General features: G+C 40.4%; 1 long non-coding RNA gene across 1 annotated transcript in view; it reads left to right on the top strand.

Annotated features, from left to right (window-relative positions):
- The window catches only part of LOC112847034 (uncharacterized), a 32,495-nt gene extending 8,506 nt beyond the window's left edge, over window positions 1–23,989 (top strand). Inside the window, exon 3 of the long non-coding RNA XR_003220317.1 lies at window positions 23,866–23,989. This is a non-coding gene — a long non-coding RNA (uncharacterized LOC112847034). The remainder of the gene's footprint in view (window positions 1–23,865) is intronic.
- Window positions 23,990–25,624: the final 1,635 nt, after the last annotated feature.

Raw genomic sequence — 25,624 nt, 5'->3', positions numbered from 1 at the left:
TGGGAGGTAGGGGAAGGTATAAAACGCTCTAACCGGAGTTGAGAAAAGTGACCAAGAGAAGATGACAACAGTTATTTTCCTTTTGAAGTTTTTTTTTAATGCGCCGCACTGATATTAATGCCCACCACTTGGGTTCTGACCTTGATGTGTGCTTCCCAGCTTGATGAGCGCTGCCCAGAGCAGACCTGCTTTGCTAAAAAAGCAGCTCTTGCATGTCTTTCCTTCTGTACCTTCAACCTAAGATATTTTTATCTGCACAATCCCTCCTCTCCTGCACTGTATTTGTGACTTCCTCATCCTTTTCATGTCCTCTGAGTGTCATTCGCCAACTCCCCCCCCTACACACCTCGTCTGTGAGGCAAACCAATTTATCACCAGCCGAAGGAGGGCCTTCACTTTGTCTGTTTCAGAGACTTTCCCTCTATAAGCTGTTCTCCTAATGAAAGGGGGTGCCGCGTCCCAGCCAGTCCTCGGAGACTCAAGGGGGCAAAAAGTCCAGTTCCAAGCCCAGTGTGGGGAAGTAATTACCCCTCTCGTGGGCCGCTGAGAGGAGCCCTGCCATCCAAACAGAGCAACTCGCACAGTGGACTTTCACATATAGGACCGTGGCCTGGCCATCATCACAAGAAAGGTCCCTGAACCTGGATGTCATATGACCCAGACAGGGGTTGGTGATTCAGTGGACCTTGGCCTGGGTAGCCGGTATTGGCGAAAGGATTGGAGGACCGGTGCCAAACTCAGCAGAGGAGAGAAGAAAATGGGGAGATGGAAGAGGAGGGGCTTTGACAGGAAGAGGAATGAACTGCCAGGGAGAGATAAATAACGAGGGGAAAGCGGGCAGCAGGTGACCCGCGGCAGGGCTGCCTCGTAGGGACAGTGACCGGCTGACCTCTGGGCTGGATCTCACGGGGCCCACCCACTGGTCACCTACATCTACACTGTCACATTACACAATAAGTGGGCAGCGAATAGTATTCATGGTGGACTACAGGGAGGCAGATCAAGATCATCAGCAGACTGTTCTAAAAAAGAAATGCAATATCAGTGAGCTCTGGCCAGAGGAGGAGCTTTGGGTCAAGGAACTGGAGCACAGATAGACTTACTCTGGAGTTGAAAAATGTGGCCTTTAAGGTGGTTTGACAGACTTGAAGATATTAAATTATTAACTTATTGAAGTACAGTACATAACTACAAATCTGACATACTATTATTTTTTACTTTTTTTTTTTTTTACCTTAACCTTAGATGACAAGATTTTGTAAAGAAATCATAAGAAGAGCTCAAGAAATATATATTTTTTTCCAGATATTAAAATTATAACCAAAACCTCAACAAACAGCAGCAGGGAGATGCTGCTTACACAGAAACGAATCAAAAATAATGCTGCAAAAATCTGATATAAGACTGCCAAAAGGCAAACTGGATCAGGACTATTTATATATCTCATGTAAGGTGTTTTGATATTCCTAAATTAATACTGAAGTAAATAATCTGGATACATTTTTCTACCTTCCAAAAATATCAAAGAAAAAGTTATCAAATGTTGTTGTTACATATCTAATCATGTGCTGTGTTTTATTGACTTTGGAGTCAAATTATAATTGTCACAACTTGTCACAACCAAAGGACCCTTACCATTTAAAATTCCTTGACATAGTTTACAAAAAAAAGAAGCAAAAAACAATAATTTCATGTTTCCAAATTTGAGGGTTCATAAATGTAAGATTTGACTCATCTTGGGGGGAAAGAAGACTCCCTTTGGCTGTTTTTATCCCTCCTCTCTACTGTTTTCATCATGAATCAATGTCTAACTTTCTAATGTAATTTACTTCACTGAGTAGCCTGGGATGCCCATCATTCTCTCGATCTCTTTCTGGTGGTATCGATCCTCCTCTCTGACCAATTTGAGATCTGTCTCCACGGGAGCTGTTGCATCCATATCTGCACCACTGGACCAAACCCAGTGCTCATCCAGTGACAACAGTGCTTTTGCACTATCGGATGAAGTGAATTTTGGATTTCCACTCTCTAAACTAGACTACATTTCAAAATTCAATGAAAATCATGGTTGCTCAACAAGCTGGAACATGGTGTAAAGTGCAAATATAAACAGAATTAATGAATCAAGCTTAAGAAAATCAGGTTTAATCGCTTGCAGCTACAGATATGGGTGGAAGAACTCTTGAGAAGAAAAATGTTTTTTCAGAAAATACAGGAAACCTTTTTAGCTTTTTAATTCTTTTTTTTACTATCAGATTTGACTAATCTATATATGTAATATTTAAATCCAAGTGACCAAAGAAACTAAAGTTAATGTAAATAATGTTTGAAATAGCTGCCTACAGAATCACCCAGAGGTGTTTCAGCATGGTTCCTGAGTGGTAAGACTTGCTTTAAGGACTTCAAGGAAAAAGAGCATCTTGGGAAAGGAGAGATGCATGGTAGTGCAGTGCTTGGCTTGAAGCAAGATGATTGTGAGTTTGAATCTGTCTCAGGGCTTTCTGCAGGTAGCAGGGTGCAAAGGCGTGCACGTTAACTTATTTGATCATTCTAAGCTGGCCATAGATGTGATTGCTAGCATGAATGGTTGTCCTTTGTAAGCCCTATGATGTACTGTCCAGGGTGTAACCTGTCACTCGCCCAGTCAGCTGAAACTAAGTCCAGCACTCACTGGATGGATGGATGGATGGATGGATGGATGGATGGATGGATGGATGGATGGATGGTTGGAAAGCAGATAGGCCTTCAAAAGTAAAGATTCACCACTTTGGAAAAATGGAGTGTATTTATGCACATTGCACAGGTAACATGTGCCTCTGTGAAGGCCCCATGGGTGTCGCTAAAAAAATATAAGGTTTACAACAGATGATGTAAAGTTCACCAAAATACACTATGGAAGTGTTTTACATCTTTCTATTTTTAAATAATTTTTAAAATAAGATATTTTTCTGACTCTTTCTTCAGAGAACAGGAACGGCAGCCCAGAGGGATTTGAGAGATTTGATTTTTTATACATACATTTTTACATTACTGACATGCTTAAAAAAAATAATTTCAGTTAATTCGGCTTAAAAGAATAACACATTATTGTGGTTTTATTGTGAAAAAGTATTGAATTGAATAAATATATTATCCGTGCTTTACATGATTCATTATCACATAGGTTTGCTTTTATCACTTCCAAACTATGTCAGATCTGTGGTTTTGTCTTCATGGCATGTATTTATCAACAGTTTTCCTTGGCAATAATGTTTTGAAACTGTTCAAACAATTGAAGCCAATATAAATGACCTCCTACTGACAAATGAAGTGCCACTTTTAAAGTGTAGATTTATTATTTGCCAATTCTTAAAGCAACAATCATGTGATACATTATATCTGATACAATTCTGTAGCCATTGTTCCTCATTATATTAACCATCAAAAATTCCATCCCTGATGTGCCAAGTGTTAGGACTGACTGTCTTGATAGCCAGTAAAAACAGGAAAGAAGGAATAAAAAACAAAAAGCAAAGTAGCAAGCAGAAAGCACTTAAGTAAGTTATTGTTTTTGGGTTCATGTAATTCATAAAAATGTTCATTTTATTTTTCCTTAAATGTCTTTACAGTAAAAACTGTCAGCAAAGAAACAATTTAAAGACACAGACTGTTTAATTAAATTTGAAGGGGCACAGTGAGTAATATGATTTCCTGTTGGATCAATTTGAGCAGATCCAGGAGGACTGAAGCATTAGTTTGGCTCACATTCACAGCCTTGATTAGGCCATAGTCTGTGGTCCAAGAGGCCCCTGAGGAAACAGCGTCTCACCCAAGAGGGGCCAGGTGAGAAGTTTATGATTGTGTGTACCTTTCCGTGTGTGTGTGTGTGAAATGGGCTCCGTGCACTTCGCCAGACACTTCATTGCCCACGGCAGTCAAATGAACCCTATCCCATAATAGTCAGGGTTCTGGCCCAAGGAGAGGTGACAGCAGGCCAAGCTGGAGTCGTCATGGCGATGGCCTGTGCAGAAAGTCGATAGGTGAGGAGGGGAATTGAAGGGAGGGAGCAGAGCAAGGGTTGAAGGAAGAGCAGATCAATTTTGCTGTTTGATCTTGCACAGGCTCTGAATAAATGTATATTTTAAGATGTCTTTTTTTTTCTCTTTGCGCAAACATTGACATTTTTCATGTTGATTCTTGACTTTTGTGGATAGAGACCTGATTTTATCCAACATCTTGGACTTGTTATTCCTGCAGTGGTTTTCCTGTACTTCTGCAGCCAGGCTAAGGTGGCTACTTATGGGGGGAGCACTGAAGTGTGTGGCTGTGATGCCGGCCAGGCCACCATCCACCACCACCAGCACGATTACGCAGACAAACACACTCAGTGAGCACACCTCTGCACACCATCCGCATCAGACAGGTGCACTTTGTCAGGTCATAACAAAAACTGTATTTACTTCATTCTTGCACTTGTATCAAGTCACCGAGAAGACAAACACTGTTTTTTTATTCACAGTTCACTGATGCAAGAGTTGCATAAAATGCCCCAATGCATGAACGGTGCCAAATACCAGTGCACAGATGGTAAATAGTGTTGCATTGGGTTGCGTTCAGCTCCACCGGTGCGACCAGATAAATTGTGTTAATAATAATAATAATAATAATACAGTATATTCAAACATCCTCTTTGTTTGACACTATGAATGGTCTGCATAAGGACGCTTTTGACTCTAAGAACAACTACAATTTGAGAGTTTCCAACAACACCATTGGCCGTCTGTTTCATCTCACTTGAATGGATTGCTCTGAACCTATTTATTTCCACACACTTCCTGTCCTGAGTATAAAAGATTCCATATTAGTTCATAAAGACATTCATGGTCTATGGGTTCAAAATACACCTTAACAAAGTAACAAGGGTCTAGGAGGATTTGGCCCATTTACAGCCCTCTCTTACTTCAACTACATGGCTATCTGTACTACATCCCACGATCCCCAAAGTCCTTCTTGTCCTTGATCTGGTTTAAATAACAGACTCAGCTGCCATAATTATGATTTTATCTCATTTAACATCAGTGGATTAAAGTGTTTCAAGGTCGGAAAGATTGAAAATAAGGAGAGGTTTAAAAGAGAGTTAATGAAATACGCCAAATGGACATTTGTCTTAATTATTTATTGTCTGTATGATATTAAAGCTATGTGGTGATTATCAATTTAAATGTCTTGAGGGGGAGTTTTATTATGTTCCTTACACGCTATGTAAAAGGAAAAATAAAACTACTTCTTGTCAGGCCATGCCTCTGTAATGTGTGTTCAAAAGGCATATTTATTCCCTTGTTGCCTGAGATGCATAAATTATGTATCACGCTGGTTGTGAAATGGTTTTATTTTTCTGGAATGCATCACGAGTGCCGCAACACTCAGTGCAAGATCAAATGAAATTACATAAGTTAAAGAAGCATAAAATTTCAACTGTGGAAGTGGAGGGCCTTCTGTTCAGGCTGCACAAAGACAGGATTATTTAAAGAAAAAAATATTATAAAGAAGTCTTTTCACACCACTTTTCAACCACAGCGTCAATAATTTGGAAATGCACAACAGAAAATGCACAGGTCATATATATTGATCTGGCATTAAAGCCACAGTCTATGGTTCAAGAGGGTGTCTCTGTTGGATGACCCCCCCCCCCGACCAGTGCTTTTATATATGGAGATAAACAAAGACAACAATATCATTATGGACCTTACTGTCAGCTATTTTTGACCTAAAATCTAAGCTGTAGGAGAGAGAACTCAGCATCTGCAAATCAATGACAACTGCACACATTCCATTGCCTGATAAAGCTTCAATTATATGTTTAAGATCAAAGAACTTGGTTTGGCGGTGAGATTGTATGGAGTTGATGTTGCAGTGATGCTAGATTTGATTGCAATGTAAAAAAAAAAGACAGTAATAATAATGATAATCATTATGATCATTAAGTAACATAAACACAGATATAAACATTAAGCTGCAAATTTAAAGAAAAGAAAAAAAAAAGAAATTCTGTTTCTTGGCTACCACCATTCCTAAATGCAGAGCAATCTGGACATCAGATGGAAGATTTTCACAGAGCATTCATGAAATCGCCAAGTGGTTATATTTAATGTCTCTGGAGAGGGTTTCAGTCCAGTGTTGACATAAGGTTGGGAAAAACCAAAAAGAAGATGTGCGAGCATCTCCTCAGCCAAGCAACATTTGTCGCACTGAAAGGATAGTGATGGAAAGATGGGGATTCGTTTTGTTTCTGAGTAATACAGCTTATAAATCACCTTATACTGAATCAATCTGTAGTGCGTGTTAACAGAACTCTTCTGAAAAAAAAAAAAGACTGCCGACAGTTCTGTGTTCAAGTTCTTGGCCTAGGTTTCCCATATAAAAGCCAAAGAGACAGCAGTGGAAAAGCAATCAACAAGCTTTGATATTAGGTGTTTGGAGGTAGTGTAATATCTAAGAAATGATCATATTATGTCAGCAGGGGATGTTTTATATGTAAAATCTTTATTTTTTAAGTGACTATCTAGTAGATAAGCATCATAGATTCATAAGTAAACTTTTCCTGTATGGTGTAAGGGAGGAGAGGATCATTTGTCCATCCATTCCCTTCCTAACCACTTATCCAAGTTTGACAGGAAGCTGGAGGCCTTCTAAGCTATCACTGAGCAAAATCTAGGGTAGAGTCAGGACAGGTCACCAGCGAAACACAGGACAAACGACTTAACCCGGTAACCTAACGTGCATTTCTTTAGACTGTGGGAGAACATCTGAAGGGACCCTCCAGCAGAGCAGGAGGTTCAAACCAGGACCCTTATTGCTGCGACATGAAGCACTGTGAAATAAAAATCATGTGCTTACTGCTGGAAAACATATAGAAATTTTCTATAGATTTTTTCCCCCACATCTGTCAATCAAACGCCCTAATCAGATTTGTTCAAAATTAAATGGACCTAAAACAAATTCATCTCATCATCAGTATTTTACTTCACCAGTTTGTGTGTGTCCGTGTGTTTTATTCCACCAAAAGACTTGAATCCATGTGCAATTGAATTTTAAGGCAAGGTAGTAAAACTGAATTATCCGCACCTAGAGGAATATTTGACATACAGAGAGAACTGAGGTGCTTATGGGATTCTACTCTGTCAATATGGATCTTAATACCACTCAGCCTTTCCATTTTATGTTGACTCACAATATGGGTGTGTGTGTGTGTGTGTGTGTTTGTGTTTTGGGCAAGTCCCCCCCCCCTTTCTGGAAAATACTCTCCTTAAGCCATTTCTGTTTTGTATTCTACTGTTCATAGTTTAGAGTGTGTGTATTTGTGTGTGCACAGGATCCTCATAGGACCTGTAGTAGACCATAGTGTGCGACCTGCGCAGGCACTTGGCAGCAGTCTGTGAGCTAATAACACAGGAGTGGAGCCTGCAGGTATGCCTGTGTGTCGGCCCCTGTGCACCTCAGTGCCAGCATGCCACAGCTCTCCCCTGCCTGACCCCCTGACCTCGGTCTGAGCTAATGAGCAGGTAGGATGGCTGAGCTGGGGCCTTCCAGAAGCTGTGTTTTACTCCGGATTCCGGATGACCGTATTCGTCCACTCAAAGGCTGTGAAGAAGCCAACCCCACGTTGAATGCTTCAGTCCGAAAAAATAAATAAATAAAAAGCAGACTGCACAAGAGGTTGCAGGTAAATATGCAAAATCACAAGGGTTTTTGCACAGACACACACACACACACACACACACACAGCATGCAAACATATTGAGGACAGCCACATTAATAATTCACTACCATTAATTATGAGACGCCTGTATCTCAGTTTGGTGCCATTGCTGAGGGCATGTTAATGTGACTGTGTCTACGAAGGCTAGTCCTCTCTTTTCTTTCTCTCTCTATCCCTTCTCCCCTTTGTGGGACGAGACACTGCTACCAGCCAGCCACAGCCACAGGGACCTAATTAACACAACATAAATTATGGCATGCTGATAAAGCAGTCACTGGTGCCTTTGCAGTGCAGCTCGCCCCTGCGCTGGCTTTCACCGTGCACACAGCAGACCGAGGTGGCCGACGGTGTTTACTTGGTAGTTTGTTTTGCTTGCGTGCAGAAATGTGGGAAAGAGTTGTGCGTACGTGTCGCTGTTTGTGAGTCAGTTATCTGGTCAGTGGGGCTGTGATTAACTCCAGCTTGGCAGTTCAGTGGAAGTGTGCTAATTAATGTTCCACACATTTTCATAATTTCAGGGTGGCGATCCTCCAAATATTAAATAAAAAAACTTCTTTCTATGCAGTAAAGCATCACAAAGAAGACTGAGTTGTTTAATTAAGGAAAATGTGCTTATTTGCTTTCTTGCTAAGAGTTACAGGAGACATTTAATTTCCTCCTCATGTGTATGTTCATAAATAACTACCTATTGGTTATTCAGTGAGCTGTCTGAAGTCTCCAGTTGTCACCTGGCTATATCAATGAGCTGTTATCTTGCAGTGTCAAACACTGCCATGCATAAGGTGCCTGGTATGATGCAGCGTCATGGACAAAAAACAAAAGTTAGAGAAGGCTATTCCTTGCTGAATCCAGCTAGAGTTGAGTTGTAAGCACTGTTATAAAATGGCAGCAATTGATGTTCTGGGAGTGAGAATGGGCTGCAGATTTGGTTAGAAGTGTCCATGTGAAGATAGATAAAACTAGTAGTGATATGGCACCCAGTAACCATGGACAGTCAATGAAATTTAACATGAAGAAGTGAGTTACACTGAATCAATCTTACCTCAGCTTTGAGGTGACACCTGTAGTAACAGCCAATGGGAGCAAAAAATACTGAATCCTGGACTATCCCCTAGCAAACAGCTGCCAGCAAGATGTATATAGATGGGGAATGCTTACAGACCTCATGCAGGATTTTTTAATTTTGTGTCATTTTAGTATTTCTGTATGAATCAATTAAAAACATGCCACAAATGTCGCATACATTTTATATACAGAATAATGTCAAATGTTGAAACAACATTCGCAAACCCATGTGCAAAGTGTGCATTAACTATACATTTAATAATCTTTGATTTAAGATGTATTAAGATGCAATAAAAAAAATGCCAAATTCTCCTTCAATGATACCTAGTCGGTCACCTGCTGAAATATTTCCCATCATCTCCAAAGTTTACATAAACTAGTTTCTCTGCTCGTATTTCCAGTCGTTTAAATGTATTTTTTTTAATGTGTGTCAGTCTTTATTAACCATGCAGCCATTCTTAGCAGAACCTACACAAAATACACTGCAATATTCAACTCACGCGAGGCTTTTTCCTCATTTGCCACCAAGGAGAACACAGAGACTGGCTACTCCGGGTTTATGGGTAAAAACAACCTTGCAGATACGTTTCTGAGTAATGACATAAGAAAGAAATATCCTCTAGACGTGAAAAGTGAAGGCAGGGTAGAAATGTCCTGCCATGGCGTGACTTGGTTGCAAAAAGAATTTCAATTGTAGAGAAATCTATTAGAAAACGATTCTGCTGCGCACTGGCTTTAAGCTCTCAGTAAATTCTTTACTGGTACTGCATGGTGTCCAATATGCTTTAGGGCTGGGGTGTCAAACATAATGCCTGGTGGCCAGAATGTGCCCAGCAAAAACTCCAGTCTGGCCCACTGCATGGCTTTAGAAAATGTGAAGGAAAACATGAAATTTCCCATTCGTGGGACTAATAAAGGTATCTTATCTTATCTTATCTTATCTTATCTTATCTTAAACATATATTTTTTGAATTTTCAGTGTATTTTAGTAGGTTTTGCAGCTTCTTTTGCAGACCTCACCCATAGGTTTTCATATTACACCATGGTAATTAAATCAAATTAAAAGAAAAATCTCTTTTTTTGACTACTGACTATAGAAATGTATGTTTTGTCCAAAGGTTCCACAAAAAAGGCCATTTTCTAAATTAACAGAAAATTACAGGACCATGTAGACAATGAGCTACCAGAATTTTTTCTGTAATTTTACACGTTTATTTCTTAGAATTTAAGCCCACGTCACGCTGAAAGATTTCTTTATCATGTGGAAAAACTCAGATGTGCTCTTGAAATTTCACTTCCTTTTCCTATATTAAGATATGTATTAAATGCATCTCTCTCTCTCTCTACACACACACACACACACACACACACACACACACACACACACACACACACACATATATATATATGTATATATATATATATGCATTCTTAATGATATATTATTATATCATTAAGAAAGCAAGCCTCCACAGTGGGAACATGGTGAGAGTGATCCTTTGTGCTTTATGCACACCTGCTCCTTCTGTTATGTTGCTCCTTATGATCCTGTGAAGCTTGTTTTACTGTTTACAATTGAATTCAAACCTCAGAAAATCCCTTGTTGTGTGTACTTCCATCATCATCCAGCCTCCCTTTCTAAACGGCGCTGCTTTAAAGTGACCCAACAAAAAACAAAAGGCCACATCACCTTCAAAAATATATTAATGTTGCATGGCAATGTATGAATGGCCCATGTGGTCTCTCCTGAAAATACCTCTAAATTGATGTTGAGCAGTTCAGCTCCAAAGGAAACACCTTAGATTACTCCATTACTACAGGTTAGAAATCCCCCTGAAGAAAGAAATAGGATTCACTGACCGGTAAAATTATGTCTCCAGGAAGTGATTTTTTTTCTCTCTCCCTGAGCCACTCCTCGGTTAAAGCTGTGTCATGCACTTTTCATGTCTGTCAGGCCAGTGAAAATTCAGTTCACGATACCACACAGAGGGATTATACCAATAATGTATTTCAAGTATTGAAGAAAAGTGTAGTGAGAGCTTGTTGACAACAGAGGAGTTGTCTTGTTCCATCTCATGGGCTTACAGTAAAAATAGATGGAAGGCAGTGCGTGCCACTGCAAACACAACTGCCAATGTTTGCCTGGAACTGAGCAAAACAGTCAGTTTCCTGGTATTTTTTTCCTGGATAAAGAAGAGAAAAATCCATAGCAACAGTATGGTATCATTAGTTTGTTTTTCTGATCACTCGTCTAGATGTTTATTTTTATTCTAACAAACATCATTTATTTTCCAAAGCAATTTATTCATGTGCATATACAGTTTACAGTTATGGTGGGGCTTTATAGTCATCTCAAGAATTTAGGCAGCTATCCCATCACCCAGTGTGCCTGGTCTGCTTTCACCAACAATCAGACAGGGTGCTGAGAATCTGAACCTTGTGTCAGGTTTCGCCGACACATTGCTGCTAACTGCGTGGCATTAACGTTATGTGTCAATCAAGGTGACAATGCAGTACCAAGTGAATTATCTCGCTTTCCGTTATCTCAGAAGTTGGAGCTGGGAGTGATGTCACTCCCAAGTTGAGCACTTTCTACCAAAAAACAAGAAAAACCAGGATTTTTTTTGCTCTTTAGCAAGTGAGGCCCATTCATGCATTACTAACAATCTAGGGCTATGCTTGCACTGGTCAGTGTTCTGCGTATTGCTTATTTAGCCAGTAACAAATACACAACAGAGGCAGTAGAGATGAAAAGTTTTACAGTTTTACTACTCTTTGCATTCTTGCTATCTGGGATTGTGAGGTTAGTTTTGGTGGGGCTGCTCCAACTTTCCAAGCTGGAAATCAGACTTGAGTGAGCATTGCAGTTGAAAATTCTGACTAGAGACTGGGAAATGAAATGGAATGCACCTCAAGGCCCCACTCACGCAGGTTTAGAGAGTCATTTTTCCCTAGTGAGCGACCTGTCACTGTCTATTCCTTAACTGATTGTCAGAAACCTCCTTCTCATTGCATTGGTTGCCAGCACATTGCTGTATTGCCTGTAGTTTGCAAGGAAGTGACAGACTTGTCTACAAACACTGTTTGTCTGCTCTCCAAGCTGTGGTGAAACTGTAAAAAAGTGCAACACAAATTGGAACGACAACCATTTTCTTCAAAGTTAAAGTTGTGCCTTTTGAAAAATTGAGGGAAAACTTTTACTTTGAAAGCAAATTTTCTCCATTTCCACTTTTTCAAGATTTTCTGCTGCTCAACTAGTAATTAATGAGTGTTTGCACGCAAACACGAAAAACTGCAGGAAATTGTGGCAACCTGTTATCAACCACAGCAATCAGGTTTGTAGTGCAGCAGCTTCAGTACAACTGATTTCACCCAGCACCCACCTCCAGAAACCACTGCCACTCAGTGGGTGCAAACACATTTTTTCCTTGCAGCTGGCTGTGTTATTGTGTCCATGGAGGACAAATCTCAAGCAATCTGTGCAAGACGTCACATGAGAAACCTCAGTACAATTGGATCATAACTGAGCTTTCTTATGCAGTGCTGACATGCAAAGGGAAGAGAATATTTGGAGTACATCCTACAAGGCTTGCTAATATACAGTATGTTTGTGGTTTTTTTGTTACTGCACTCAATTTTAAGATTTGCTCGATTCAAACCATTTGGACTGGAGCTTTGTAAGTATGGGAACATCATCTTTCTGTGAATGAGCTCGATCAATCAGCACCTTTCCTTAACTAACAGGCAAATATTAACCTCTGAAAAACCGCTCTTGCTTCTGCGCTGACAGAAAATAAAGAAGACTTGACAAATATCAATCATGCCTACCTGGTTGGAGCAAGGTACAAAAAAAAAAAAAAAAGCTACAATGAGCACAATGGCAGGCAAATAATGAAGCAGATACAACATATTTTAACCTATTAAACACAAATCTCTGAATATGCTTCTGCACCATAACCTTCCAAGTCTCCTGAGGTATTTTACTGCAATTCCTGGTCCTGCAGGTTTTTTTGGAGCCTTGAAAATTGCAATAATAATAATAATGAAAAAAAAGAAACCCTGCATTACTAGAAGCAGGCTTGGGAGTATATGGAGAGAAGAAGCAGAGCAGACAGCGAGGCAGTGGTCGATAAACTTAAACAAAATGAGAATGGAAGTCGAGAGCCATCCGTTAACCTGCAGCACTTGAGGAGACAAACCTCAGCTGTAGTTAATGTAGACATGTTGGGGACTGGCAAAAAGAGGCAGTGGACTTAAACAACACTAAGGGCATGATAGCTAGTTCAGAGAAATAAAGTGAACGAAACAGCAGGCTAATGAGCCATGAAAAGATGGAACCCACTGGCACCAGCATTGCTGCCAGAAAAAGAAACAAGTAAATAAAGTGGGTGAGGGGAACAAACAAACAAAGACTATTCCAGCAGCTCTTGGCTCTTGAGGAGAATCAGGCAGTGCTCAGGTAGCCTTGTTCTCTGTTTATCCGAGAACAACAGAGAAATGGGCCGAGGTGTGTTCCTCCAGGTGCATTGTGGGCATTGCCCACGGATGCGCTGTTTGATTTGCGCTCGGCCTTGCAGTTGTGCTTGTCTGTGAGCTCTTGACATGTGCACTGCCGCATGAATAATTGAGGCCTCGCACGCAGTCAGGGTCCAGCAAGCACTGTTGCTCTCTCTCTCTTTTGCTTTCCCTCAGTCCTCCTTTTGTTTCTCCCCCTCTGTCAACCTTCCCTAAGTCTCTTTGTCTCACTTTGCCTTTCAGCTGGATTCAACAGCCAGTCCTTGGCAGTCTTTGTCTTGAAGATAGCGTGGCATTTAGTGAATTTTAACAAAAACAAATTGTATCTTGACCCCTGACACCCCTTACTCATTTCTCCTCTGCAGTTAATGGCATATTAAAAACCTACAGCAACTAGAACTGCAACTCTTCTGATTCTATCCCGAGTATCTGGGATGAGTCCTAAAGTACTAAAGCAAATTTAGTGTATAAGAATCTGTGATGTTTGTGAAGACAGAGCAGATTTATTAAGTCCAACCACACTGTACAGACGTGTGCAATTAAACATATAATATATATGTATAATATATTCAATAATGAATATTGGTATATCTCCCAAAACATAATTTGTCCTTGATCTGGTTCAGTCCTTTTTCAGTTGCTTGACTGACAAACGTTTGGCAGCTACTCCTGTTGAGTGCACACCAGAGGTCTGGCTGCAGTTTGAGATAAAGAAAAAAAGCCATACCTGGGTTAGACTGTTGATGAAGACATGCTAAATCAATGAGAAAAGACTGGAGGAGATGAGAATATACGAGCGGTCTGTCTCTTTGTATCTCCCTCCCACTCTCTTTCTCCCTCCCCTCACTTTCTGCTTCATACTCAGGCCAGTACAGTTATCAGCCCCAGCAGATAAACAAGTCTGGCTGCCAGATATAACTCCAATATGTGAAACTCAATCATAACTCCGGAAACCGGCTGGGAATATCAAAGGAGGAAAGAGGAAAATGAAAGCTGCCATGCCCACAGGGCAAAGCCCAAGGTCCCTTTTGGCAACGTAAAGCTCCCTCTCTTCCCTCTTTTCTATCACTTATTTATCTTAGAAAGTAAAAAAAAATCACCATGCACCATACCCTGTTTTCTAACCCCCTTTAAATTTTTGTGAACATGTTCTCACTAGTTTTTATAGTATATAGTGAAGGAGCTGTGCTTGGTGTCTTCATTCTTGAGTTCAGGACACTGATAGCTGTAGGGTACACGTTTCTGAAGTCTTCTTCACTCTCCATCTTTTGCCAGTAGGATGTCTGTGATTTCCACTTGTCAGTGAGGGCTAGTCATGCAGAGGGGATGGGACCTGTGCATCAGAGGGAAAGAGAAAACTTAAAGGGAAGAAATGAAAAAACAAGTGTGTGTGTGTGTGTGTGTGTGTGTGTGTGTGTGTGTGTGTGTGTGTTTTAGAGGGAGGGGGACTAGCTTTGACCGGACTCACTCATGCTTTGACATTGACGGCCCTGAGAGAGAAGAATAGGACCAGCTACCCCAGAGGACCATAAAGAGAGGGAGTGAGGGTGGGAGTAAAAGGAGGGGGTGATCTGCCAGAGCCTGCTCTCGGCTTTGAAGCAAGGACTAGAAAGGGCTGAGGGCACTGTTAGCCCCCTTGAAGTGGTTTCAGCACTTGTCACTCTTTTGGGCATCGCCTAGAGCTGTGGACAGCTCTGCTCTTTCAGGATGAGGTCCCACAATGGACTCTGCAGCACTGATGCTCACCTTGATGTGGTGACTTGGATCAATAGTCAGACCAGTGAGCCACTGGCTCCAGCATGTTGTGATGTTAAAAAGTAGCTGAAGTGCTTCTCAATGCCTGTGTGTCGGGCAAGTGAGAGGAAGTGTCAAGATCATCTCAGCAACACACTGCAGGCTACAAAGTAGTGGAAAACCGCAGCGGATCAAGCTATAAAAAGGACTTTTCTAAAAGGTTGGAAGTGATAGAAAAATGGAAACAAAACAGATGGAAATAACTTTATGTAGTGAAGAGAGTGGTTGTCTGTATTCTTTCAGCATGTCACTGATAAACCCACAAATAATTATTCCTTTTTTCTCTGCTCCATTGAGCTTTTCAGGACCTTTCAACTCTGTGTTTTGGTTTCATTGCACACCACTAATAGTTTTTCCTTCTTTCAGGGGAGCCGGTGGAGAAGTAAACATACAGACATGCATATAAGAAAGATATTAAAAAGGAAAAATAGGAATTACATTCGAACCCAGTGTCACTGCAATCAAACTATTGCATTTGTGAGACAAAAATCATAATGAAATGGTTTGCCATGTGGCCGGGGGTCACCCCACATATGATATTAATCTTTTTGCTTGTTTCTTTCTTTCTTTCTTTCTTTCATGTTTCTTAGTGTTGTTATTCCCCTTTTTTCTTGTGGTGTTGGTGTCACCACTGCACAAATTATTTTGGATCGAAAACCCACATTTTAAACTCAATTAATCATCCTGTGTTATGAATAAAGATCTAGCTATTGTAACAGATTAAACTGTCTGAAAATCAGTTGAAAATCCAGTGGGTTACAGTCATTCTTAATCCTGTGCAGACCTCTCCTTTCACAGACACACATGCATGAGAAGGAGCTCTACCCGAACAATGATGCCTCATTCCAGTTAACAGCAGAGACCATGGGAGCATGCCTGTATCTGTGAGGTCTTCCAGTCTCCCTCGTTCATTTACTAACTGTTTTATTTTATAGGTTATTTTTCAGGGAATGCACATTTTTCCATAGTGATCTGCGGTTGCCTGGAGTCACTGACTGGTCTCTAAGCCTGTATGAGTAAAGTCTGATATTATGAAAAGGCGCTTCAGTGCTTTCTTTATTACCACAGGACACAACAGGCCATTTTTGAAAGAAAAGGAAGCCCTGCAATAGACTGGCAAACTGTCCAGAGTGTACCCCGGCTCTCACCCTATGGCAGCTGGGATAGGATCCAGCTCCCCCCCGCCCGCGAACCTGAATTAGATAAGTGGAAGAATGGATGAACGGAGGAAATAACACTGTCCCAGAGAGTCAAAGTAACACTCTGTGCATTCACCAGAACAATCAGCATAACTGACAAGTACACAGGCCATCATGCAAATTACTGCATTTACCATCTTATAACTTGCTGGTTTTTAAAAATCAACAAGCATATTTTTTGCAGCACTATAGTGCAGCACTATGTATTGTAGAGTATCTATCCTGACACGTGTGCGTGTGTGTGTGAGTGTCCTCTCTCCAAAGAATCATATTTCAAAAGTTATATTTTTAATCAGCAAACATTTGTCTTAGATACAGCATTGCACATCCTGTTTATCATATATTCCGCTCAATAAAAAAACAGTTTCCTTGCTTTAGCAACCCAGCTCAATAAATAGCCTCCCAAAGTACCCACTAAGTACTATTAGTATTTACTGCCTGTGTTTCCTCTGGCCCCTCTTTTGGCCTCTCCTATCCCTAAAGATAGATTACATCCAAGACAGCCTATGACCGATGGATAGGGGGCACAATGCCTGAGCCTTTGGAGAAATATGTGCTTATGAAATCATAAATATTATCTCAAAGACTAATTAGCATTAAGAGCACTGGTGATTTTATTTATCAACTTTAGCCACAATTAATAACCACAGCCTTGAGAAGAGCACGAGGCAGATAGGCAGGACATGTTTGCCGCGTCAAGGCCGTAAACCCATAACACAAATAGACTGATTGAGGCAGCCCCACTGGGGGAATAAGTAATTGCGCCTGAGAAATTTTAATTGCCCTGAAATGCATTCTAAATTACACTACCTTGTTTTCAGGCAGAAGTAACATGGCTAAAGGGCTAGGATAATGGTGGAGTGTCATGGGTAAGTAATGGGTTGCTAAACACCAGATTAGTTTGTGGGGCTGTTTTTTTTTTTTTTACTGATTTTATCCTGTATTTCTTAAAAGGCTACCCAGATGCTGCAGTGTTGAGGACTGCTAATATTCCCTGTTTAACTGCCCACAGTATTTGTTTAACTTTAAAGCACTAGGTAAATATCGGAAAATTCTCACATCTGTATGGTAAATACATCTTTGTAAAGCTAAACAGTTAACCAGCTTAAAACCAGACTTAACTGACACTGCTATCAGCCTGATAAAAGCGTTGTTTCAAGAAAATCCCTCCACTATATTTTAGGTTTAGTTAGGTTTAGCCATGAAAGCAAGTTAAAGAATCATGAATACAAATATAGAGAAATTTGTAGGGTTAATTTAGCAGATGAATACATATATATATTTGTGGTCTGGTGTAAAAAGTATTTTTTTAAACTTGTCCTTTAGTACGTCTTTATTTCTACACCTTCTGGATATGCAAACTCTCTGCATGTATGGTATGTTTACAGGTCTAATATATACAACACACAAGCACAGGTTAACAAATCAAACACATGCTGAGGAGGAATGGGCGGAAATATCCAGGGGATATGGGGCTGATGGTCTCGTTACTAATTATCTTTATTGTGCTTCCATGGCAGTTTTTCAGTGTGGGGCCTGTCGCTGGCTCTGGTGTAGGAAGAACTCCAGAGCTGTCCTCAGTGGGCGCTGGTAACTGCTTAAGGAATCACTGCGAGGTCACAGAGCTCAGCTCTTTTGTGTTTTAATCCCCGTTGGATTCATGGCACAGCCAGGAGTTTGTGAACAGGGAGCGGTTCAACCACCATGCTGCACGCTTCACTAGCAGTAATTTGTAGGTCATAGGCTTTTTGGGAGTTTTTAGAGACTGGTAGATGGACACCCAAAATGTGTGCTCCACTTATGCCATAGGCCAGTAGAAGGCCTGGCTGACAGCACAACAGCCATGCCCCAAAGGTGAGCCTGTACTTCATCTGCTTCACACTCCAAACCTCCTACTCTCTGATTCTCACCCTCGCTGCGGGGGGTCTCCGACAAGCCCTCTGCCATGAAAAGTGAAGTGACCACTGGGCGAAAACAAAAAAGGCTCTGACAGCCCTGATGCTGTAGGATTCAGTAGCTGGATGTTTTACTTTGTGATTCATGACAAGCACTGTGTTGAATTACCTTTCATTCAAATGCTCACACGCTCGCTCGTTGTCTGCTACTCACAGTGGAGTACTCAGAGATTTTTGATGATTTTTGTTTCTCTGAGATCTCCCAACCATGTTTTGACCCTGCGGTTGTTGCTGGCGTTTGCATCACCTCCAAATAGTTTTGTGAAATTCAAGGGGGGAAACCTATCAGATGGACGAAGATTGGACTGATGTGTTTGCAGAAAATCAGTAAACAACATTAATTTCATATGAATTAAAACTGGAAACTGGAAGTGGCAATTCTCACATGGGTTTTTCTTTCTTTCTTTTTTTTGGATAAACTTCCTGAGATAAAAGTAAGATATCAATTAAAGTTTGAAGTGATGACTCAAAGTCATCGGACAGGGAGAACTCCTCAGTGCGAAATACATTTTATGAAAGATTTACTGAATAATTTGTCATTCTCTAGATCCTGAGAAACCTTATTCAGGCTACGTGCAGGACTGTAAAGTGCTGATAGGGGAGCTAGCCTGCCAACTCTGTAGCAAAGACCTCTGTACTGTACACTTCTACAAAATTAACACAGGAGCCAGTTGATCTTTGTGGCTTCAGGGTAAAACAGATGCCATAAGTAAAGCCAGATACAGTTTGAAAGCACCCTGAGATCATACACTGTCTTTAACATCAAAAAAATGTCCACATGGATACTCCTAATGGGTTTAACTTGGATGAATTATTCACATCTCCCCTGAATGCATCTTTCTGGCAAGTGGATTCGAAACACACATATGGTCATGGCTAGCTGTTATCACTCTTCTAAATGTTTATTAGTCTGTATTTCAGCACAATCTGTCTTCTGAAAGTTGATCCAGTTTTTCAACAGCTAATTGGACCATTGACAATCAATAGAAATCCAGAGTGCTGCTTTCCATTTTTATCACTGGACTGTGATATTAAATGTAAATGATGTCTTAAAATTAAAATATTGCACTTGATGCTGTGATATGGCACTGGGAATATTTCAGTGATCAAAGTTTGTCTAAAAAAAACACATCAGCTGTTTGAATTTTAATTTGTGTCGAGACAATATCTCAAAACTCTCCAGCACACATGTGGTTACCCACGCCAAGCCACCAGTGTAAAAGATACTGCATTTATATGAATGCATGTGTCCTCATCTCACTGATTGGGGTTATATTTTATTCCCTTTATCCTTCAACATCACACAGTATATAGCACATACGAAGAATTTGGGCTTGAATTATTACATCATTAATATTTTCATCTGCTGGCTGGCGCATTCAATTTTAAGCAGAGAACTTTTCAAAGTGGTGGAGAATCAGCAAAGAATTGGTCTCAGAAATGAGTAACACACTCGCCTGCTGCGAACTGTCAAATCATCCAGATTGCTTGACTTTTTGAAGATCCTGCCACATGCGGTCTGCTTTACGAGGCCAATAAAGAGGGAGCTCTGCTAAAGCTCGGTGGGGGACCCACTTTGATACCCAACCCAACATGGCTTACTGTGACAACACATCACAGGGGGTCTGTGTGAAGCTGCTAATCTCTAATAAGGCACGAAACACTGTTTCTGACGAAGCTGCTGAATGCTAGGTTGATCTTTACAGAACAGTTTTAATGTGGCCTGTTTATGATGATGTCTTAAGGCCACTGAAGCAGAAGCATTAATGATTGGGCCCTCACTCTTGGATGTGTTCTAATTCAGTGTAAAGTGGCACTATAGATCTTTATTTTATGATAACACTACTGAGAACTGTTTATGCAAAAATATGAATTTATTACCTAATTTATAAGCATTAAATGTGACACATAGCATAAGGAGTGTATATGGCACTTGGTTAGGCCCACTTTTGTCTTCAGAACCGTCTTAATTCTCCACAGCATAGAGTAAAAAAGATTGTAGACACATTCCTCAAAGATTTTGATCCATATTGATGTGATAACATCACACAGCTGCTGCAGATTTATCAGCTGAACATCAATAATGTGCTCTGTTTGAGTCAAATATGGTGACTGTGGAGGCTATTGAGTACAGTGTCACTGCTGTGTTCAAGAAACCAGTTTGAGATGGCACTTCGTGACATGGTGCATTATCCTGCTGGAAGCAGCCATCTGTAGATGGGTACATTGTAGTCATAAAGGGATGGCTTACTCAGGTGACCCGAGGCATTTGATGCTCAGTTGGTACTAAGAGGCCAATTTTCTGTTCTTAGTTGAAAATTAGCGGCACCCAGTGTGGTCTTCTGCTGCTGCTGTACATCTGCTTTAAGGTTCGATGTGTTGTGTGAGATGCTCTTCTGCATATCTTGGTTATATTGAGTGGTTATTTGAGTTATCTGAGTTAGCAGTAAATCAGTCCATTCTGATTTGACCTCTTTCAATGACATATCTGTAAACCCTACAAATGGTTCTGTAAAAAAAACAAAAAGAGTATATCAGACATTTTTTAAGTACTCTTGTCACTAAAATCGCCGTTCTCCCAGAAACGTGAAAAAACAGGAAATGACAGATGCTGCATTTTGACATTAGAGTACTGCAACTGCAATATTGAGGTTATTTAACCTGCGTTATCAATACTTAACACTTTCTAACTAATGTAATTATTTAACAGAAAAGATGTCCAAAATACATAATCGTTTATATCGTTAGGAAAACATATGACGATAAAACTGGGAATTTCCCACATTTTCACAGTTTTATGCAAAAAAGAAGGATAATAGGCTACTGCTTACCTGGAGCCAAATTTGCTCATTCTGGACTGTTGACAGATTGGGAATTGGCACATAAGTGGTCTGTAATATTACGTAATGTAGCTAACAGCTTATGTGGGCACAATAAACTAGCCAATAGTTAAAAAATATGTTTAAAAACACATATAACTACAGCTTACACTATTTTTGTGGTCAATTTAACTTATATAGACAAAGCTAACTTTACGCATTTTAGTAGTGTATCATTAGGCAGAGATTTGTGTTCAATATCTGTGAATAAACCTCCCACAGAGGTTTTTAGATCAGTTTTATCTGATTTGACCTGTAACAGCAGGGAAAGCACGAACGGTGTTGATAATAACTTGCATTAGCAGTCCGTCCCAGTGAGCTAGCAAGTAGGCACTCTCTGAAATGGAATACACCTGACTTTTTTATGACCTTTTTATGAGTCAAACTGTCTTCCGTGAAAAAGATTAATAATCTTTTTATTATATGCAGAAGAGTTTCTTATTTCTGAAGTATTTCTTGGCTAATCTGAAGCCAGATTCCTGTTGATATTGTTTTCTATGGCTTTAGCCTCTACATATTTTAGTGATAGCACACTGCTAAGACCACTTTAAAAAAAAAGAAGTTTGAGTATAGTCTTATGGATAACATATTATTATCCTTCTTAGCAATAAAAAAAGCAATATGTCACATTTTAGCACGAACTAAATGTCTAATCAGTGGTTTTATATTGGACTTTTAATTAACCTGAAGAATTAATCCATAAAAACGATATAAACTAAATCCGAGTCACATGTTATTTATTGTTTTTGTGTGTTTCATCTGTGAAATGCTTCACATTGCACGTGCTTACAGTACTTCACGGATCACTGCAATTATGAAGCGCTGCAAGCAGATATGATTTTACTTTAAAGGTGTGCCATTTAGCAAACACTGATGTTCAGCATCATGAGTAACTCAGCTGCTCATACTGAAATGCTTTCCAAAGGACACTGACTGATAATTAGTGTGCCTGCTGCTTTTCCCAGCATGAAAAGCAGAAAAGTAATAATATGAATAATAACCTGAATTATGGCTGCATTCCATTTAGGTGAAATTGTTTCAGTCTCTCATAATTGTGGGTACTGGAAAAATAAAACATCTTACAGGTACAACTGGAAGAGAGCCCTCACTCATTTTAATAGTTAACTTGTGTGCGCTTCCTGCTGATATTACTGTCTCTTACAGATAATTAACCCATAAGCACTTAACTTTGGACTTAAGTGGTCATGGGTTGTAACCCGTAAGTGTTGCTTACCATATGTGCACGTTACGAAATATTCCTGAAGTTAAATTAAAGGGGCGGAAAAAAGCCGATCCGCACTGTCTTCAGACTATTGAGAGACATTAAGACGGCGTGGTGGAGTGGAGCTGTCTCGTTTGCGTGACAACTTCTTTTATGTTTAGTGGAAACAAGGAGCAAATAGACAATAAATGCTGCTGATGATCTTGCTGTCAGACCCTGCCATTTCATATGTAACAGAGCAAATTATGAGAGACCTTGCAGTGCAGTGCTGGGGCTCAGCGTGGGATTAGGGGGCAACTATCTCAAGGCTGTGCTTCTCAGATAACCGCACCTAAAGCAACCTTTTCGTGAACACACAATTACCCGTGCGCTCCCTCCCCCCATTTCCCTTCACCACCTCCCTTTTGAATTTCATCAGGGGCTTAATTAGTATACAAATAAAACTTCCCTTATCTCCCTCTCGCCCTAATTGGCCTGTCTTTAGTTATGCCTGGTGAGTGTGTGTGAGAGAGCTGGGGCCTCTGTAATTAGGGTGACCGTGTTCACCTTTCCTCTCAGATGCACGGGTGCTCAGGCAGCCCATGGGGACAGAGGGGCTCTGCATTGTGCTGTATGCTCACATAAATGTGCGTGCGTGTATGTGTGTGTGTTTGTATGGGGATGGTGGGGAGGTGCGCTCAAGATTATTGCTCTGCAATCATTCTTGGACCATCCCTACGGCGTTCTCATGAGCCTAGCAGGGCTTTGGGTGCTGCTGGTTCCCACTGAACGGAAGGGGCATCCTACTTTTTTCATTCTCTTTTCTTTCTGTTCCCCGCCTTCCACAGCTAAAGTGTTTATCGATTATCTCGGCCCTCCCTTCAACAACTTAATATTAGGTGACAGTGCGCTGTGTTCTCACCGTAATTAGAGTTCAGCTCTGAGGTGGGGGTGCGAGGTTGTGGGGGGGCAATTAGAACCCTTTGTTATTAAACTTGATTCATCTTCCTTCGGCACGGCTCTGCCCTGCTCTGCTCCGGTCTCCGCCGCTCTCAGATGCTTACCAAGGGTATCGGGCCATCCAGCCTCTTGAAATTGGCTAACCTGCAAATTATCATGTTTGCTGCTAGACCGACCCCCTCCACCCCCACCCCAGCCAGCAACCACCCACCCCACCGAACCCTTACTCCCAGGTCTCCTCTCCTCATGATGCCAATAACACGCAGTAATAACTGTAAAAATCCCCAGTCAAATCCCCAATCAAATGCCTGGACTCAAAATCACAACACTGGACTTCAAGAGCAACTGAGAATACATCTTTTAACTGTATGACTGCACGCTGCATTTGATTAAAGTCTTTTATGTTTGATAACATTATTTAAGACTGTACAGATTTTATTTTCACTCTGACAGTGAGTCCAAATTCATTTCAGACCTTTCATTTGTAGATATTGCAAATGTTACTCTTGCCAAGGGTGTTGTGTTTGGTAGCTTAGTTGCTTTGTTTGTCTCTCAACAGATATCAGAGAAATTTGGAGGAAGGTCAAGCTGCGAACAATTTAAGGAGTCTGTCAGCGGGCATAGAGGAGAGATATTTGGAGTAGGGATGGTCTTGGCAGCTAATTGAAATGGGAGAAAATGAGACCCACATTTCAAAGAGAGCCCAATCTAGCAGGTGATTCTAAATGTTTTTCATAGTTCAGGGCAAACAGTTAATTGCCTCCTTCACTAATCATGTATTTCAAATGTTGCTGAACACTGCACAACACTGCACGCACACAATGTCACATGATTAGTTTGCCAAGTGCAGCTAAAGTTAGCAGTACTAGCAGCAGCGTGGTGGTCGATGAATGTGCTTATATGTTGTTGAGTGGTCTACATGAATTCACTCCATGCTGCAGATCTGGTTTCCACTGCTGTCTTCCTTTCTGCATGTTTACAAAGAGAGAAGCCACTGAGGTCACTGAGGCAGTGGGGTTGTAACATTTCACAAACAAAAGTCAACTGGTGTTTTAGATTAATAGAATATGAATTTCTGGTGCTGATTAGTGAAGGCTGCAGTGTTCAGACACACATCCCTAATTTTGAGGCCATGTTTATTCCTTTGAGGAGACAAATCATCATTTTGTGCACACAAAATATAAATTAATTCCCTCATTTTATTAGTTACATGTTTTATAACAGGCAAGAGAGAGAGAGAGAGAGCAGTCGAACAGACCAGAATCTCCCAGAATCCATGGTGTGAAATACACAGGACATCAGCTTTTGTAGAGGTCCCTCACAGCACACAGCAGCAGCTACTTTGAATCTGCTATCAAACTCTTACTGTACGCAGACAGGTGTGTTGAGATAGAAAGGTCATGGGAGCTATTAAGACTGTACCTCATGTCTGAGGTGCACAAACAGACATAATTTTAATGAACTATTGATGATGTCTTACAGAAATTAGTGTAATTATTATTTGAAGTAACTGTTTACTGTTCGTGGTCTACAGAAGTTTGATCTTTTTGCTAAAATTGTTGCTCACACTGATATTGCATGACAAGCAGCTTGGTCTCCTAATGCTGTTTGCTGCTTCCAGCTGTTTGTAGGAGTTTCTCCTCTTGTTTCACAAAACATCTGCAGCTCTCCTTTTGGTAATATAAGGTAGTGGAATTGTTTCGGGAGCATATGCACAGTAGCTATAACTTTTATTTATGAATTATTAATAATTGATAAATCAAAATTTCAGAAACTAAGTGCAACTTGTATTCATGTTACAGCATTTTTTTTGTTTTTAAGGTAACAACTGAGCTGAACTAATATTGGTATTTGTTTCCTTCATGCTTTCAGTTTAATCTACTTGGGTACCACATGTAGGTTCGGCTAATGTGTAACCCTTAGGAAGGGATAATACTACTACTACTACTACTACTAATAATAATATAATTATAATTATAGGTAATGGCAGCAGAATATAAAATTAATATGTTTCCTCTTTGTTTCAGTTTCCATGAAGGATTGAAGATAAGTCCTCTTTAAACTTTTCAACAACTTCTTTCTCAGGAAGATTTTGTTGATGTCATGTGACTTCCTATCGCCTTTCTTGTGTTTTTTCTCAGAAACAAACACGAAGAGAAAAGTGACATTAGCTATGCCACGATCTAAAGTTTCAGTTGCAAACCATATGTTACCATGTTACCTTTGCACATCAAACTGGTTTATTAGCCATTAGGTTACATTACCATGGTTTGCATCAGCGCTAAGTTGCTAGTTCTAGGTCTGTATAGATGACGTTT

Source organism: Oreochromis niloticus, linkage group LG6 (genome assembly GCF_001858045.2).
Source record: "Oreochromis niloticus isolate F11D_XX linkage group LG6, O_niloticus_UMD_NMBU, whole genome shotgun sequence".
In the NCBI taxonomy this organism is placed as follows: domain Eukaryota; kingdom Metazoa; phylum Chordata; class Actinopteri; order Cichliformes; family Cichlidae; genus Oreochromis; species Oreochromis niloticus.
Note: the sequence above shows the minus strand (reverse complement) of the source record. Positions and strands in the feature narration are given on the sequence as shown.